The 20,282-nt window shown below is 39.6% G+C and overlaps 1 pseudogene across 1 annotated transcript in view; it reads right to left on the bottom strand.

Annotated features, from left to right (window-relative positions):
- Positions 1–1,086: 1,086 nt before the first annotated feature.
- The window catches only part of LOC308425671, an 85,619-nt pseudogene continuing 66,423 nt past the window's right edge, over positions 1,087–20,282 (bottom strand). Inside the window, exons 3-4 of the transcript in view lie at positions 2,113–2,279; positions 1,087–1,674 (exon numbers count right to left, since the gene is read on the bottom strand). The product of the transcript in view is annotated as an uncharacterized misc_RNA (transcript). The remainder of the gene's footprint in view (positions 1,675–2,112; positions 2,280–20,282) is intronic.

Consider the following 20,282-nt stretch of genomic DNA (forward strand, 5'->3'; position numbering starts at 1 on the left):
AAAGTAAACAGTGAGAAAAATTGAAGCACCGAACTGTTGCTGAGAGACATCATTATGTGGTGTCTTATACAAAAAAACAAAACAAAACAAAACAAAAACAAAACAAAAAAAAAAAAAAAAAACAGGCCAGAAGAGATAACCCATAGGGACAGTGGCTGGAATCATTCTGTTAAAATTCTGTCTGATTAATTCATACCCAGGTTAAACAGAAGCATGTTATAGATCTAGGTCTGAATTCATCTGGTTCTTGGACCATGACTCTGTGTCCATCTGGTTTAATCATGATGCAGATCTGAAATGAGGTACTGAACACATCTCCCCCACTATGCCTTCCTGCCAGGTTTCATTTATTAATTTTTTCCTACTGAATTCTGCCAAATGTACAGTAGGAATTGAGTTCTGGATTCTACCAGGAATATTCTTAGTTTCATTGTAATGTGGGTAGAAAACAATGCTAGGACTGTGAGGCTGGAGTGGGTCGGGGGATGGGGAGCACCCTCATAGAAGGGGGAAGGTGGGTTGGAAAGGGTGTTTGTGGATGGGAAATCTGGAAAGTGGATAACATTTAAAATATAAATAAACTATTCAATAATAATAATAATAATAATAATAATAATAATAATAATAATAAGAAGAAGAAGAAGAAGAAGAAGAAGAAGAAGAAGAAGAAATGACTGACTTCTTTGAATTCCTGGTCTGATATCCCCAATGTCAGTCCAGTTGTTCACAATCAAATTAGAGGTCCAAGCTTGAGGCTGGTCCCACTGGTAAGAGTAGCAGAAGAGCTCCATGGGTCTGTGGATAACAGCTTGCAGCCACACATCTCATGCCGTAAAATCAAATCCCTTCATTGACACCCTTCTACTTCAAACGTGCCCTCCTCACAGTTGTCTCGTATTTTGCTATCCTCCCAGCTGCTCTAAAGATTGCTCTATCTGGGGGTATCGCTCAAGAAGGCAAGAAGTTCACTAAGCAAAAGTTCAAAGGTTATTTACATTGTGCATAATTTAGCCAAGGTAATTTTATTGTCCAGTAAAATGTTGTATTTTTTAACATATGAAGCTGTTTAATTAAAATGTTAATAATTTAGAACACCAGTTTTTTAGGATACATCCCATTAGTCAGGGAGAACTGAGATCGCAGGTAGCCCTGGAGCTGAGGAACAGCTTTAATCTTGGCAAAATCTGCAAATCCACGTTTTCTGATCAGCCTTTTACTACTCTGTAATCTTCTTTTTCTCTGTGTTGAAGATCTTGCCCTCCTGATGCCTGGGCTTGCGTAGCTGCTTTGTCCTGAAGTAAGCATCAGTCAGGTGTTTGGTGATTTTAACCTTGCTTTGTAGAGGTGGTGATGACAAGCTTCTGGTGTGTTCTGTGCAGAGGAACTCTGTTGAGGGCAAGAGGTCCAGTCGCAAGTAGCAAGCCACTGCCCAGCTGCCTCAGGAAAACTCTCTTGTCCCTGTGGGGCCTGGTGAGGATGATTAAGACAGTCCCCAGAGTGATGCTAGAGCCCAGCCTTCTCAGTGCTGACTGAGGGGCTTCTTGCCATGGTTCAGTAGCTTCTGAGGCACATCTTCAGAAAAATACCTGAGGCATTTTTCGAAGCTTCACCACCCAAGTGCCACCATTCTTTTTCTTCTTCTTCTTCTTCTTCTTCTTCTTCTTCTTCTTCTTCTTCTTCTTCTTCTTCTTCTTCTTCTTCTTCTTCTTCTTCTTCTTCTTCTTCTTCTTCTTCTTCTTCTTCTTCTTCTCCTTCTCCTTCTCCTTCTCCTTCTCCTTCTCCTTCTCCTCCTCCTCCTCCTCCTCCTCCTCCTCCTCCTCCTCCTCCTCCTCCTCCTCCTCCTCCTCCTCCACCTCCTCCTCCTCCTGCTCCTATTTCTCCTCCTCCTCCTTCCCCTCCTCCTCCTCCTCCTATTTCTCCTCCTCCTCCTATTCCTCCTCCTCCTTTTATTCTTCTTTTCAATATTGGTCTTGGCAGCTGAGTATTTCCTTTTGGACAAGATCTTTCTGGAATACATAACAGATCAAGAGTACCTGTCAATTCCTCTAACCAAGACAGGGTTTCGGCTGCAATGGGGCTTAGCCTTCCTGGGCTTTTCAACCTTAGCGTTACCCTTTTTTTGACTGCACTAGCAGACTAGACCCAGAGGCAGAAACATTCCTGCCAGCCTTCTTGGCCGCAGGTTTCTTCTCCTTTTTATCAGGCTTCTCTGCCTTTTCACCCATCTTGCAAGACCGGAAAGAGAATTCAAAATGTTGTCTTATTACTGTACCCTCAACCTGAAGTAACAATGAGCACACAGAAATATAATTCCCATTAGACCATCTGTCATTAAAGAAAGGCTGTTCCACAAACTCACACAGTTTGAGTAGCATAAACTAATAATGTTAGTGGGTTACCTTCTCAGATGCCCCAAGCTATCTGAAATTCAAAGTCCCTATTATTTATAAAAAGAGAACCAAGAGAAGTTCTTATCTTAAAAGAGAGATTTTGCATATGAAGTGTCTTCAGAACATATCTTGTTGGGCTAGGAACATAGCTCAGTTGGTAAAGGTTTGTTGCTCAAACATCAGGACCTGAGTTGGAGTCTCAGACTTCAAGTCAAAAGACTGGGGCTGGCAAGATTAACTTAAAATCCCAGTTCTGGGGAGGCAGAGTCAGGATGATTGTTAGGGCTCTCTGCTTTGTCTCAAAAACAAGTGGCTTCAGAGGAACAGTGTTTGAGCTTGTCGCTCACATGCACACATGTGAGTGTATGTTTATGCGACACACTTGTAAACTGCCCTCCATGCACATGCACAGCTTCATTCTCACAGTTTTATTTTTAGTTAAAGTAATATTTGATTGTGAAGTCAGTTCAAACATTGGGCGGCATTCTTGTTTCTAGTACCCAGACACACATAAGAACTTGAGCTAACAAAGGGGTCTATGGCTATGTGGTAACTCCTCTGATTAAACAAACAAAAAGAATAAGCATTCGGGAAGGATCAGTTGGAAATATCTCTTATAGCCATTATTTTTAGCTGAACATTGTTGTGACTGTTTTCTTGGCTAAACCATGAACACATTTTCTGCAGAAGCCCGGTCAGCCTGTGGCCTTAAATTAACTTCCAAATAGATAATACTGCGGTTTACCACTTATTAAATATCCACCACAACAACCTCCAGTTTTATTCTCCGAACCTCACTTAGTCAAGACACCTTGAGGAAGCCACAACGTGCAGCTGCTGGTGATTTAAATGCATGCTGTGTGTAATGATCAGACAGAGCTCAAAGGCTTAGAAAGAAGCTCCGAGAAACCTAGGCTGCAGCATGTGTATGATTATCTGATGAACTGAGGCAGAGGGACACCTCAAGCAAGTGGAGTCAAACAAGTCATCCCTTTTCATTCATAGGAATTCAAAAGCTGTGAAGTTTTGCCTTCTGGATACTGATGATTAGAATATTCTAGGATCCTTATTTCTAGGACTCTAGAAGGTGGGGAAGTGAAACTTAGCATATCAAGAAAAAGAAGGAAGGCTACCAACCCAGCATTCAAAAGTTTGAAAAACTACGCTCCTAGCTGGAGAAGAGGCATAAAATTACTCACTGAGCTAATCTACTCCACACAGCTTATATGTAGACTCTGCCAGATACTGCGGCAGGCGTTGTATTCACCAGGGAGATGATGCCGTTTGAGATTCAATCGAGATAGAATTAGCTTTTGTGATTAGCTAGGCTGAGTGGTTGAGGAAAAGCAGTAATGGCATCATTGCTCCTGCCCCTCTCCTACAGTATCTGCCACACACCCATGCACACCCATGCACACCCATGCACACCCATGCACACCCATGCACACACTCATATATCTGTGAGGACTTGAATGGTGAACATTTAGTTTAGATTGTAAATTCCATGGGGGGAAAAAGACTTTGTGTTGAAATTTTGTGTAAAATTGTCTTGGAACTTGAATAAAGTTGCTCCCCCCCCCCTTCTATGAAGAAACCATGTGAAAAGGTTCAGAGAAAACATAACTGGAAAAGAAATATAAAAATGCAAATTTTCCTAAACTTCAGCCTTGGGTGGACGGAAGCAGAAGTGAGAACTTCAACAAAGCAGGAGAAAAAGATGACAGCTCAGAGTTTCAAAAATTTAAGACAGCAGCAGGATTAGACACTTTGGGTTGTCTTCGCACACATTTCTTATGGGAGTTAATTCCATTTGACATGCAAGACCAAAGCGAGATTACAGAGGCATAGCCCCATGGCGAGGTGTATGCTGTAGCTAAAAGCTGGGATTTGAATAATTGTGCAGGCTTACTCCAAGAATCAGGCAAGAACAGAATGAATGGATTATTACAAGGAACTTTGTACATATTTAACTGCTGGACTTAATAAAATACCCTTCGTGTGAGAGCAGTGTTATGGTCGTCTGCACTTTCTCTAGTTGAAGTTTGTAGTAGAATCTATCAAAACTGAGGAAAAACAGAAGCTGTTCTTTAAAAAAGAAAGGTTTTATAATGAATAACTGGGCTGGGTTATGCCTGTATGATTTACAGAGGAATGCAAAATTTGAAGAACTTGAGATGAACATATTAAAAGTCCTCCAAAGTTACATGGAATTCATTTCCTGTACCAAGCAGGTAGAAGAAAGTAGAAATTGGAGTTAGGGGGAGTGGGCCATGAAGAAAGGGGGGCTGTCTTACTAGTTCTCATCAGGAAGGGCATTTATTACTGAAATTTCCAACCCACATGTAGTATGACTGAATGTGTGTGTGTGAGGGTGTGTGAGAGAAGAGTATGTAAATCAGTATGTGTGTATATGAGTCTGTATGTATGAATGTGTGTGTGTATGAGTGAGGATGTGTGTGTGAGTATGTATGTGAATGTGTATGAGTGTGTATGTGTGTGTGAGAGTGCATGTGTGAATGTGTGTGTGTGTGTGTGTGAGTGTGTATGTGTGGATATGTATGTGTAAGTGTGAATGTGTGTGTGAGTGTGTATGTGTGAGTGTGTATGTGTGAGTGTGTGTGAGTGTGCATGTGGGAGTGTGTATGCGTGAGTGTATATGTGTGTGTGGTAAGTGTATGTATTGCTTTTCTTGGATGCCATAAAAGGACATATCTGTAAAAGGCAGAAAGAATAACAGATACAAAGAGGTTTCAGTGCTTTGTCAACTCTGGCGTGAGAGTTACTAAATGTCTTTTTATAATTATTTAGGAGATAGAACTGCCGGTCCATACATGGATCCCAAAAGCTTTCAGAAAGCAAGGATAGTCTTATAAGTGTTGAGAACTTTGCAAAGCTGCTCACCTAGACCTCTCCTTGTAAAAAGCCTGGTTCAGATTTCAAACAATTTGTTTTTATTTTTCTTGTTAAAATAATCTAGATCTCCTTGCTCCTGAACCCTAATGCAGAATGCTTCCAGAAGGGGAATTTAGGAGGTTGGCAGGAACTACTCTGGAGCAGGACACATTGTGCCTTCTGCTGGGAAGCCAACATCTAGAGCAGCTGAGGTCAAGAGCCCATCCCTGGGAAGGTAAAGGAGAAACCACTTTCCAACGTGAAACTCTCTATTCCAAACGGGGCCTCATTCTCACCACTCTGAGTGCTTCATTAAACCAGAACTCACCTGCAGCTTTTCTCACAAAACCTGTCTGCCAACTTCAGCGTGCCATGCAAAATGGGAGCAGGAATGATGAACACATTACAAGTTTGTAGACCCTAAAATTAAACTCCACATCATTTATTTCATATTTCAGCGGAGTAAGGGAAGCCTGGCAAAGAGGCACAAAGCCTTCCTGGTGAGTCTACCGTCTCCCCCCTGGTAAGAGATTTGTGCTCTCTGGGTGTACACTGTGTTTTCCTGAACCCCCAGCCCTGCTTGTGAACAGGGGGCAGGTGGCAGTGTTAAGAGGAATGGAGTCAAGAATCCCAGGTCTTGGGAGATGCCCAGTGCTATCTTACCAACAACCTTAGTGGCCTCTATCTCTGGATAGTGTTTAGATCAGTGCCACTAACCTTGTGGCTAAAGGCTGCTTGTGGATTATTAGAAAGCCATGAACCTAAGCCTTACCTCAGATCCTTTGAAACAAGATCTTCATGTTAATACAAGACCTCATGATCCATAAAAGTGTCACACATTCAGGTGAACTGCTATAGACACTTGAGGTCAGGCACAAGAAAAAGCAGAGCGCACAACATTCCAGATGGGACCATGGGACCTTCACCCGGTTCTTCGGTTGAGATGATGAAGACTCGGAGACAAACACAGCTCCATACACGTTTTATACAGCAGAGCATGGTTTACAGACCTCGGTTTTGTTTGCCATGAAAACCAACAGAAATACCAGACATAACTGAGGTTGCCCTCACTACATTCTATGAAGCCAACAACATGGGATTTCATTATTAAGTGAGGTCTGGTGCACTTGCTATGTAGAGTAAGTGGTATAGGAAGGAAATTCTGATATTCCTTCTACCCATGTAATGATTGGTGAAACAAATTTAATTATCTTATGATATCCTAGGGAAACATAATTAAGTTGTAAAGCATTTCCATAAAATCCCAAAAGCCTTATATCATCCAGCGACTTCTACTGCTTGATCAATAATGATATTAATTATAGGTAATTATTGTAATAGGATGATATGATTGTGAAGCTTCATTTACTTTTAAGCCTATGTATTGATCAGATAGTGAAGACTTGGTTGGGGCCACACACTGTGCACATAGTTCTACATTTATACTGTTGTATAAATGGAAAATTCCTAAACACCATTTCATGTTTAATGACACAATTCAATGGTAATAAAGCCTGTGTGGGTGATTCCATTCACTTTCCTTAATCCTGTATGACCCGGATACAAACTACCATTAGTAAATAAAGTAGATGTGAGGCACAAATTCTGACATCCCTGACCCTTCAAAATTCTGGGACACATTCTATGTATTCTTTGTGTTCATATATAAGAGAATTTCTGGTCATTACAGTGAGTCAAAACATGCGAAGCCTGAACTCTCGGTAGGTGTAGCCATAATAAACAAATGTGGAAATGCATATTTTAATAACAGGCAAATATTAAGGCCTCTGATTGATTCTCTGGCTCTCTCAAGAGTCTACATAAGTAGACACAATCATTCTGATTGTCACAGGATAGTGAGCATGAACAGAAGCTCATGACGTAGGTGCTGATGGAATGCTGTCATTCAAGGAACCACACTGAAATATTTTGTAGACAAGCTTTTTAAAGATAACTCCCATTGGCAATTAATTTCCACACTGTACAAGATAACTGAGTTGTCTTAATCTAAAGAAAGTAGCTAAAATTTATAATAGATAATATAGACCATTTCACCTGAATTACTTTAAAGCATTCATGCGACATCTTGCTGACCTGACCTTTCAGTCAGGGGCATAGGTTTTCTCTGAACAAGGTAGAGAACCTTAAAATTCTTATTTTGTTATCTTTCTATTTTGTATTTGGTAATGGTAGAAGCCAGAGCCTCATATACACTGCATATTGGGCTACATTTGTAGCCTCTAAACTGAACCTTACAGGACTCAAGATTTTGTGGCTTCCTGGTTTGAATCCTAAACTGCCGTTTACTACCTATATAATTTGAACTAGTCCTTACCCTTCCTTTGTGTCCCAGTTTCTGTATTTTTCAAATTGAGATAATCATACACATCTATATGAACCATTACAGAAGTTTAGTACCAGTAAGTAGGGAACACCTGGGATGTACCAAGCACACATTGGCATGGCTATAATCAAAATTCCTTGCTGTATTGTATAGATTGGCTTAGTTATGGCTGTATTATAATTTATTAAGAAAAAGTATTCTTCAAATTTCTGCAGAGGATCTGAAAGCTGAGTTTTTATTTTCAGTTTAATTAAGATACTTTATGAAAAGCGTATTTTTAAAAAACTGAAGTCATAAAACCAGAAAATTTATCTTTCTCCTATTATTAACTCATTTAATTAAACAAAAAACACATGTGCACATACATATACATACACACATGTATATACACATACACACAGATATATACACATGCACATACATACATGTATAAACAAACACAGACATACACATCTTTGTAGACAGAAAAATTGGTAACATCTCAAAATTCACTATTAGTTCCCCAATAAGGATTCTTTTTATAAAGCAGGCTAAATGTGACTCAGAATTCTAGTTGAGCTCTTACCATTCAAAGCCAAAGAACCTGAGAATGTAATAATGCAGAAAGCAGCCTGAGGTTCCTTTGTCTTTGCTCAGGTAAAATCAATTCAGTTATTATCCACAGTTGGGCACAGAGCAGCGTATAAACAGTATGGCTTCAGCCAGCAATCCCTCTCAGAGTGGGCTGCATGGGTAATATTCCATGCACTGACTTACTAAGCATTGTCAGGAGAGAAAAGGAGAGATTCATTTTATGTGAAGAAATTCATTCTAAGGAACTACGAATTAGAAAAGACAAGACAGAAGAAATATCAGGACAAAGCCTTTAAAATGAAGTATTCTACCTGCCTCTATCCTGGGGCATTTGGTCCAAGGCAGAATCTCCAGGACCAATGTTTGCCCCTCTATTCTTTATAAAGGGAGTGTTCACCGTATTTCCTGTGAGTAGGAAGGAAATGAATGACTGGCGTGATGCTGCACATCAGAAGGAAAAGAAAGGCTCCAGAGAAAGTAAGCTGACTGCTGAAAGTGGCATTGTGGAATCCACAGAACAGATGCATAGTGACTGAAAGGAAGAAAATGACTTGGCCTTTCTTAAAACTGGAATAATTAGCCAACTGAGCTAATAGGATCCGAAAGGATGTAAGTAAGTGCGGTTTTCTATTAAGAAAGAGAATGAGGGGACAGATTTCAGAAGTCAGGAAAAAAGGTAAATAATTTCCCCCCAAGGGCAGAGGCAAGATTCCTCAAATGGGCTTCTTCAGAAAAGAAAAACATGTAAAATGTAGGGGCAAGATGACATGATATGTCCTTGCCTGGGTGTGCCAGTGACAATATCCTCTTGACCCACCACTCTGTGAATGGGTGAATGCAAGACAAAACGAAACACAGGAATTCAGAGCAGGAGCATCAGAAGGCCGTGTGAAGCAGCATGAGAAGGTGCAGCTTCATGAAGCTGATTAGTGAGGAGGGTGCTGAGCAGAGCAGAGGGTCCACAGACATTAGGATTAGCCTTGTCCAGAAGACCTTACAAGAGATCCTATTGACCTGGAATCTCAAGTAAGGGGGACCCTGCCTCCTGTCAGGAAAGACTCCCTGTGATCTCTTTTGATATCTAATTTTACACCACTAAAACAGGAAAACCCAATGTATAAATGGTTCTTGTTGGGTATGGGGTCAAGGGCAGGATAGGGGGTGCAGTGCTAGGGTTCTGATAGTCCACCATAGCATAGAAACTTAAAATATTTCTTCATATGAATTGTGAAAATACAAAACATCATCATCTTTGTCTTTGATGAAACCTAAGCATGGGGTTTCAAGACATACTAGAACAATTTAAGAATTTGGATGCTGGTATTTACAAAACTCCACAGTGGAGTCTGCTTTATTGTAAAAGCCCACATTATTTCCTCCAGAATCCATGCAACAGAATACAGTTCATTAAAGAAATTAAGGAGAATAATAAGGAAAAAGAAAGAGAAAAAAAGGGAGAAATGGAGAGACAGAAAGAGACAGACAGACAGATGAGAAAGGCAGGACAGAGGGATAGAAAGTCCTCTTACACATACGCTGAGTAATCCAAACAAACACATGAATAATGTCTAAGAACAGGAGTCCAAACAACAACATGGTGTCTTTTCATGTTTTTCTCAGAGGACTGTGTGTTAACACTGGGAGCCATGACTAAGAAAGCAGTTTGGTAAGTGATACTTTTGAGCTATTGAAACTGCCTGGTTAAAACATTGGTCCTCTACTTGGCTTTTATCTAAAGGTTGGGAATCACTATTGTCAGTGTCCTGTTGTGCTCTGTGAGATGTTTAGATAGCTCCCTCGAGATGGACCCAAGTACAACTTCAGAGGTACAGTTCATCTGTGTAAACACCATCACTTTGGACCCAGGAGCAGAAGAGTTCTGTGGTAGAAAGTGGGTAGTAGCAGATGTGGTCAAACGTGGGTGCTCCTTGGAGTCAAGGATGACTATGTGACAAGACAAAAAATAAATAGAAGAGAAACTTTTTAGAAGTGTCAACTCCCTCCTCTCCAGGCCAATCAAGAAAGCGAGGCCTGCAGGAGTTCTCCAGACTTTCACTGGCTTTCAGAGGGAAGGTGGGAACTGGTTCAATGGTCCTCAGTAGAATGGGGAGCCTCATGGTGGATTGCTATGGCTCCTTGGCTGGGAGGGGAGAGCAGAAACCTTCAGAGAGACCAGCCTGCCTACCTCTTCCTATTGTCCAACATCATTGGCAAGCTTGTCTTTGTGTTTGTGAAAGGAAAAAAAATATTTTTAAGAAAAGATAGCATCCATTTATATAGCATGTGAGTGTGCATTTCACTCTGAGACAGAACTAAAAAGAAGCAGGGTCGAGTTTGCTCTGCCATTTTCCACCCTCGGTCCTGGCTCACCAAGGAATCTTCTCATATACAATCCTGACTGGAGGGAGGGGTGGGATTGAATAACAAATCTAAGTGATACAATCACATCCTTTACAATCACATAATGGACCGTATCCGAATTTTCAAAAGGCATAAAGTATCCTCATTAATACGATAAGTGCAGCAGTCAAATCAGCGCTGAGATTTTATCAGGGTTTTTGACTATACGTGAATTAGAATGTAAAATGCATACAGAATTTTTAATGGGAAGGCTTTAACATTCACTGAATGTATTTCTTCCTGTCATTTGCATCACATTAAAGTGAAATTCTACATAAAGGGATAAAGAGAATATGTCCTAAATTACAGTTTTTCCATAGTTGTCATGTCCACACACAGAACAATCTGACTGATAAGCTTGAGTCGGGTCCTAAGTCTGAAGGGCTGCAGCAGCCCCCTATTTGTTTTTGGTTTTATGTGGCTGTCAAGGCTGGGTAGAACTCGGTAAGGTCACATTATCAGAGCAGAGCTAATAAAGATCATGGAAGGGTAGGAGCCATGGAGGGAGGGTGTGTGGTTGTGTGCACTGTCAGTAAAACATTACTAAAGACTGTCTGCATTTTTAATTCCACAGCACATCAATAAATACTCCCTCATCTTCCTTACAAATATTCTGTTCTCTTAAAAATATTTTATTTGAATTTATATTTACATCTTTAAAAAATATCCTCTGCTGTCACTGCAATAAAGCCATGGATGTAGTCTTAAAGTTCTATATTTGTTTTATTTATTCTACTTTGTATGAGTATGCATATTTACAAGAATATTCCACAAAAGCTGCTTCATATCCAACATGTTTGTATCTCTCTGTGGAAACATGGTCCACAAGTCATAAGCAGAAAATAATGACAATCAGAAGTTTCGTAGCATTTATTCACTCAGGTACAAAACAGAAACTTCTATTTTTCACTTTTTAAAAATCATTTATAGTGGCTGGCAACTGATGCAGAATCCCAGGGATCTAAAAGAGAGCACTTTGTATTCTAGACATACACTCTGCTCCTCTGTGGCTGTGATAAAACTCTGATGCAAAGCAACTTGTAGGAGAAAACATGGGTGATGTCCATCAGTGAGGAATGTCAAGGCAAAGAACTCGAGACAGGAACCTAGAGGCAGAAAACAAAGCAGAGTTCATAAGGAAGCTGGTATTGCCTTGCTCTTCACGGTTTGATCTGCTTGCTTTCTTAAAAAAACATAGATTGCATGCCCAGGGATCCCTGATCATAGGTTGTGCCCTCCCACATAAATCTTTAATTAGTTAAATGCCCCCAAATTCACACCCACAAGCCAGTCTGATGGAGGCTTTCCCTCAGTGCATATTCCATCTTCCTCAATGAATCTAGTTTGTTTACCTTTGATAAAAATTAGGCAGTATTCTAGAAAAGGAAAGGGTATCTTCTACCCCCCTGTACAATAGGCTGAGGACAGGATGCATCTAGTGTACATATATGACTACCTGTCCTCTGGCCAGAAACCTTGGGACACACATACAAACTTGTTCTGAATGTCATATCTCTATTATCTTTTTTGACTTAGAATGAACAAACATTCTAGCTTACCATGAACAGGAAGATGCACCAAAGTGAAGCAGTTCAAGTTCCACATAAGCTACTTTATGTATTATGCTCCCAGAAAAAAATTAATGTGCACATGAAAATAAATAAATTAAAAAATGTCCAATCATCTATTAAGTAAAGTTGTAATTATTTGTTTTTGATCACAGAAACAAAGATCACATAGACTAATGTTTGGTATTGATGGTTAGAGGTGCTTTCAATTTGACTGGTTTTCCAAAATACACAAAGGTAGTTAGCATATATGCACACATCTGAACATACTATTATTTATTGCTATTGTTAGGGGATTACAACCATTTCCTTCCATATCTTGAAACAGTTTCAAAATATTTTCAAAACCAGATTCCAGCTAGGACATGTTCAAGCTTGAGAAGTTGGTTTCAGACCCATAGCACATATGAACACCACTGTAGCTCACACATGAACTTCCAGTGCTGGAGAGGCAAGCTACAGGATCACCCTGGAGGCTTGCTGGGTGGTCAGAACAGAGAGCTCCAGGGTCATGAAGAGGTCACTACAAAACAGGAAGGGGTGAAGGGAGAGAGTTAAAGACACCGGACACCAGGCTCTTGGAGAGATGGGCACTGATAGATTAGTGACTGGATTTAGAATTTATTCAAGGTCCTTAGGCCTTTCCCATTTCTTCTTCTCTCATACTGCATCTGTGATCCTTTCTAGTTTTTCTAAACCTTTTTTATTTTTGCCTTTCCACTTTGCTCTACTCTTTGTCTTTCTAAGACATGGTCTCACTTTGTAGCTAAGGCTGGCCTTGAACTCACACATCTCCTGCTTCCTCCTCACAAAAGCAGGCACCACCACAGCCCATGTCATCCATCTTCCTCTTTTTCTTTTTCCTTCTTCCTTACTTCACCTTCTTTTAAGTTGGAGGTTGGTATTTGATATATATACAACTTTTGATTGATTTTTTCCACAATAAACATTTTTAATACTTAAAATAACTCTTGAAAAACAATAATTCCATAAAGACAATTTTAGGTTGATGGGAAATCAGCAAAAATCAGTATCTGTCCTGTGTGAACTGCTCATGCCTATGAGGCTTACCACACAAAAACACCCACCCCCTTTCTTGGGAGCTCAGGTAGATATGGTGAGCCGGATTCGTATCTATGTCTCCATTGTACTCATGGGAAGCCAGCCATGCCACTTTCTCAGAGCCATCAGAACATACCCTTGTTTACCATCAATCCCTGTGGATGCTGATGGCACTGGGAAAATGAAGGAGCTAGAGAACTAACGGAGAGCAGGGGAGCCCTTTTATTATCTCTTAATAAGAGTCAATATTTTAAAAATAATTATACAATAAACTCTGTTATTTTCATAATTTCAAAAAGAATACAGATGGATCTCCTGTGCTGGTATTTCTTTCACACACACACACACACACACACACACACACACACACACCACCTATATAAAGGGTTTTTGTTGTTGTTGTTGTTCTAGCCTGTTGACTGCAGCAGGACACCAGTACAGTCTTACCTAAATTCCTACACAGACAGAGTATGTTCTTTCTGCAACCATTTTCTACTTGTAAATAGCAGCAATGCAAACTGAAATTTGTTGCAATTCTCCATAGATGTTGAAGGCATTGCTTCTCCATTCAAATGAAGCCAGTTCTCTGTCTCACTAGAGCCAAACTCACGCCACACCCTTGCCAGTCCTCCTAATGCATGCCTAATGCTGTGGGTTTTATGAAGCCGTAGCACCCACGCTTCGCTGTCCTTGGATTCAGACTTGTTCTATATCTACTACATTGTCTGCACACGCTTAACTCACCAGCCAGTGGTTCTTGATTTCTTCAACTTTTTGCTTCACATTCGCTTTGCTTTCTTCCCTTTTGCCTGCTCATATGTAGTTCCTACATGTGTCTTCAAATCTGCATTCAAGTGGGATTGATCTTACATTGCTATATTACAGCTTTAAAGATTTTGTGCCTCAAAAACTCCTGGTACCATGTAAGTCACTGAAGCATGGTAGCTCAACCTTTGCCACCTATGGTTGTTTCCTGACTTGATAGAAATGAATAGCTAATTTGCGGTGCTTCCAAAGCTCCTGTCTACACCTGCCAAGTAAGATGTCACTTACATCCTTCTCACCTCTCTGTGGTTTTCTCTCTAAAGAGGCAGAGCAAAGAGGCTGAGTGAGGTCAGCTGCTTAACTAACTGAACTGGCCTTAAGTTTACTATTGCTTCCTATGGATTCAGTTGTTCAAGTTCAAGCTTTTCTGATACAATTTATTTATATACACAGCCCGGGTCATAGGTGTAGTCCTAGTTGATATAAAAACATGCAGATTTCTATTAAATAGCTTCAAAAATTAGTAGAAAAGTTAAGAAACACACACATACTTAATGAGCAGTTTTTAGGTTTTTTTATGTTTATTTTTACTTATTCACCTTACAACCTGCTCACTGCCACCTCCCTGTCACCCCCTCCCACAATCCTTCTCCCCCTCTCCTTCTAACCTGTGTAAGTGGGGGACCCACTGAGTATCTCCTCCATCCTGTCACTTCCTCTCCCACTTAGGCCAGACCAGGCAACACAGCTAGAAGAACATATCCCTCTTACAGGCAACAGCTTTTGGGATAGTTCTCATTCTGGTTGTTCAAGACCCGCATGAAGGTCAATCTGCACAATGGGTAGCTTTGTTTTAATGGCTTTGTATAAGGTGTTTGTGTGGTAGCAAGAAACTGAGATGCTTCCTGGCATCTTCTTCTTCCTAATCCTGATCTGGGTTTCTAGATCTTATGACCATATCCCGAGAATGCTTCCAGAATTGTTTGTATCTGCCTTCCTTTTCTGAGTAATCGATATAAACCTTTTCTTTTTATTCCCTCAACCTACCAATCATGGTCGATTTGCCTTGATTTGTTCTCATGTTTCAGTTACCTATTGGAGAAATATTTTTCAGTAAAAGACTAATAATTTATAAGTGGAATTATAGTAACCTTTCTTCTTTTATGCATCTGGCTTTTTCTCCTTGATCATATGCATTATGATAGGAACTAAGCATATCATATCAATCACAGGCTAGTGAGCTAATATACCCGTGATGTTTACTATGAGTACCTGAGAAAGGTGAGTTTTGGCTCCCTCATGGCCAGAAGTCTTGGCATAGAGGTTCCTACCTCCTCTCTTTATTACAGAGGATCTGGGAGATGTTTCAAGAGCAGAAGGCTACGTCTGGCTGAACGCATCGCGTTCATAGAGCAATATGTTTTCAAATAGAGTGAACTGCCTTTAAATAATGCCTGTGGGTGCTAGACAGGATTTTGTAGACTCACAAGTCAAGTGACTCTTAATATTTCCCAGTTTCTTCAAGTCCTATACCACATTTTAATGCTGAAATTCTACCCCCCCAAAAGCCCAAAATATGGAAGATCAAAACTCCATTTTTCTTACCGCTCCACAATCCCTGTCTCCCAGGCTTTGCTGAAACCTGCCAGCAATAAACTTCTCCAGCTTTCTAACTCTGCTAGTTACATCCATTTTCAAATATGAAAAAGACCAGGGGGGTTTGTCCTCCTTTAAGGTCTCTGCTTCCCCTGTCATGAAAATGTCCTTCTCCTGATTGTTAGTAGATTTGTGTTTTGCCTATTTCCTGTCCAGCAATCTGTTTCATAGTCAAGCTACACTATGAGGAGTAATAGTGCGGACATATTTATGGGGAAGTATGGTGTTTTCTTTCTTTTCCTCCCACAGGAGGACATGTAGAGGGGAACTGTGGTCGTTATTTAGTTTTATTCCTCCTGCTTATTACCAAAGACTTTCCAAGCTGGCTTAGTTGAGACATGCATGTTCCCACAAGGTGGCTGCTCGCTCATTCTGCATCCCAGTCAATCCGTTCTTTATCCTGGGCACCCCTGCATTGACACTGACATATTGATGTTCTCCTTGTGAGAATTAGCCTATCACATTCATTCACATCCACTTAATTGCTGCTGCTATTGTTTAGTCCGTTAACCTCCAGCTAGGGTGCAATTCACATGAACACTGGGGAAGCACAACCATTCGATTAGTTCTGCAAAGTAGATTAAAATCTTATGCCTAATTGGAGACTGTCCATATCACTGCCTGTGCTCCAGCTCTGGGTTCAACATGCAGCACATCTTCAAACACGGCTTCTGGGTTAGAATATGGCAGCCCTGACTGGAGTGGATAGTGGTTTGTGAGTATCCCCTATGCAGCGAAATGAGCAAGGAACAATGCTGGTGGCTAACACCAGTCCAGTTTCTGCCAGTACCTTCCAATTGATTTTCTGATTAGCAGCGGGCCTGATTTGTCCTTGTAAGGAGTACACATGCACCGGAGAACCCTGTCCCCATCATGTAATATGATTATATTATTACTTTGCCAAACTCACAAAAATGTCATTTTAGAATGCAGCCACTCAGTAAATTCTTATGAAATAGTTTTGTAGTTTGTGGAAGGGGAATGAGAACCAGGAAAATGAGTGTGATTTATAAATGAGTACCAGTTGACTCAAAGCACAAGGCCACGTTGGGTAAGACTAATTTATACTGAGTTTAGGTTTGGTATGACAGCAAGCCTGCTTTGGTAACTAAGTCATTGCATAAAGTAAAAAGTAAAGTCTTAACATTTTCTTGGCAACATGTCCCTGGTACCTTTATGCTGAACTGGGGTGCTTTAAGATGAATGTTTGGATAAAACTAGGTACACTGAAACTGTTAGAAGAGAAAGCTGGGAAAAGCTTAGAACACATAAACACAGGAGAAATTTTCCTGAACAGAACACCAGTGGCCTATGCTTTAAGATCAAGAATCAAGAAATGGGACTTCATGAGATTGCAAAGTTTCTGTAAGGCTAAAGACACTGTCAAGAGAACAAAACAGCAGCCAACAAAGTTGGAAAAGATCTTTACCAATCCCATATCTGATAGAGGTCCAATATCCAATATATGCAAAGAACTCAAGAAGTTAGACTTCAGAGAATCAAACAATATTATTAAAAATGGGGTACAGAACTAAGCAAAGAATTCTCAACTGAGAAATACCGAATGGCTGAGAAGTACCTAAAGAAATGCTTAACATCCCTAATCATCAGGGAAATGCAAATCAAAACAACCCTGAGATTCTACCTCATATTCTGTCAGAATGGCTAAGATCAAAAACTCAGATGACAGCAGATGCTTGCAAAGATGGGAAGAAAGAAGAACACTCCTCCACTGTTGGTAGGGTTGTAAGCTGATACAACCACTCTGGAAATCAGTCTGGTGTTTCCTCAGAAAATTAGACATAGTACTACCCGAAGACCCAGCTATTTCACTTTCTGGAACTATACCCTAAATATGCTCCAACATATAATAAGAACACATGCTCCACCATGTTCATAGCAGCCTTATTTATAATAGCCAGAAGCTGGAAAGAACCTAGATGACCTTCAACAGAGGAATAGATACAGAAAGTGTGGTACATTTACACAGTGGAGTACTACTCAGCTATTAGAAACAATGACTTTATGAAATTCCTAGGCAAAGTAATAGAACCAGATAATATCATCCTGAGTGAGGTAACCCAGTCACAAAAGAACATACATGGTATGCACTCACTGATAATTGGATACTAGCCCCAGAAAGCTCTGAATACCCAAGAAACAATTCACAGACCTTATGAAACTCATAAAGAAGGAAGACCAAAATGTGAAAGCCTCAGTCCTTCTTAGGAAAGAAAAGGGAAAAAATCATGTATGCATTATATATTATTATGTAACAAATTTTTGAGCTATAAAATATTTATAAAATAAAATTTTAAAACATTAAAATAAAAAAGTCAAATACTTTATAGACAAAAATAAAGAGAAACTGAAATTTAATATTGATGAGTAATAAATGTACATTACAAAGAGATCAAAGGAGCACATTATTTATATTTTTAACATGTAATTTCTATCCAGAACTCATCTATAAACTATAATGGTCACTCAAATACATTATATACTAGAAAAATGCATAGTGCTTAGCAGTTGCCATTTTGACATATTCTATTTAAGGTTGATTGCATTTTTTGATATGTGTGAATATTAATATTAAAAATAAAAGGCTGCCTGAAGTTGGACAGAAAGCAATTTATACAGTGAACAACTTTCAGAAAGTCAACATAACAGCATCATTGTTTAATGGTAAAGGCTTAAATTGCTAGACCATTTCTGGAAAGTGACTTTTGCATTCTAACACACAGTTATTGTCATCAGAAGCAAAAAGACATGCAAAAGTATTTTTGCAGAAATACCTAACATTAATTTGCATAGTGGTGAAAATTAGTAAAAATAACTAAACCATTTATACTTAACAATTTATATTTAATAACTTAACAATTTAAACTACAGTGTACACCAAAGTGATTGGTTAAATAAAAACATTACATCACTACGATGGTGTAGCGCCGATGCTGGCATCCAATCAGCAGCCTATTGTTTGTTTTAAATCCAAAGACCCTGTATTATTTGGCATAACACATGTTTCATTAGTAATTCTGCATTTCCTAGCTCCTGGTTCAGAAAACTATGGCCAATGAGCTACAAGCAGAAGGCCTGAGATGGAACTTCTAAGTGGTAGGATTGCTGGCTAGATTCACATGCCTTTGTTGATTGAATGACTGATTGGCTGGCCTTGATTGTTTGAGCCAGTCTCAACTTTCCTGCTTCTGCTTCCTGTGAGCTGGCATTGCAGGCATGCTAGTCCCCAGGGAAAACTAGAAGTCTTGATCACCGAGGTGACAGCTTGAAAGGCAACAGCTTTTTGGACTAAGAGAGGACAACTGAAGGGACTAACCTTTTGACATCATTGAATCATTGCCACAAAGTCAGAAGCTACCTGTCTCTAGTAAATGAGGACACAAAATTATTATTTGTATCTGTCAAATTTCGTTAATGGAAGGCAATACACAATTCCTGACATAGATGCAAGATTTTTCCAAACATCTAAAATTGTCTTTCTGAAAAAATATAACATAATAAATTAGGAAGTCAGGCTGTAAAACTGTATGTTTTGTTTATAAAATATACATTGCATAAATAATTAAGATTGCAAAATACATTAAAATATTTATAGTTGGTTTCAGAAAAAAATGACTGTTTGGTTTTGTTTGTTGGTTGTTGATGACTTTGAGACAGTTTTTTTTTTTTTTTTTTTTTTTTTTTTTTTTTTTTGTGTGTGTGTGTGTGTAGCCCTGGTTATCCTGGAATCAGTTCCAGGATGGCCTCAAATTCAGAGATCCATCTGTCTCTGCCTCCTGAGTGATGGGACTAAACGCATGTACCACCTTACCTGGCTGAGGTGATTTAATATGTTTCATTGAGCTTTATCTAAAAGAAAATAAGCAAGAATTCAAGATATGAATGTAGGCCGTATTTCCTCATTTAATTTAAATGCTTGCCTCAACTTCCATTCAACCAAGCTTTCTGGCAGATTTTCTAATGTCCTAAAATCTGTCTAACTGATAACACTCATCTATACTCCATATTTATGGCTTTGCCTTGATAAGATGTCATTCTGGCTAATTTGGTGGTAGATATGTATGTGTGTGGTGGGAGGCTACAAATATGACCATTGCATATAAGCAGTGCTTAAGTTGACCTTCAGAGCCAATCTGAGATGTGATCTAATAGCAAACTACATGCCGTATATCAATCAGATCATATTCATCACATCAGTTAATTGTCTCAGCAGAAAACATGATTTACGTATCTTTAAAGATTGACTGAAGCTCAGAAAGGTTCAGTGACCCATATGGGGTAACATGGTCATATGTAATAAACCATTGAATTCAATTCTAAATGCCTGCAAGACTGTTTCATTCCTACATCCTCCCAGAGAAGAGAGAAAACATAAGCTGCATCTTCAAGGAGGATTCACAAGATGGAAAAGAAGGGAGTTGGTGTTTCTCAGTACATCAGTTGGTGGCAGTGAGTGTCACACAGCAACGGGAACACCGATGGAGGGGAAGAAGACATTGTAGAAGAGCTTGTTAAGAATTCAAGAAGCCCCAGAGAGACAAATAAGCACCAGACATGTATAGTAGCTAGAGAATTCTTATCTGCTTGGAAATAGGACAAGGGATACACTGA

This window comes from Micromys minutus (genome assembly GCF_963924665.1).
Source record: "Micromys minutus genome assembly, chromosome: 1".
Lineage (NCBI taxonomy): Eukaryota > Metazoa > Chordata > Mammalia > Rodentia > Muridae > Micromys > Micromys minutus.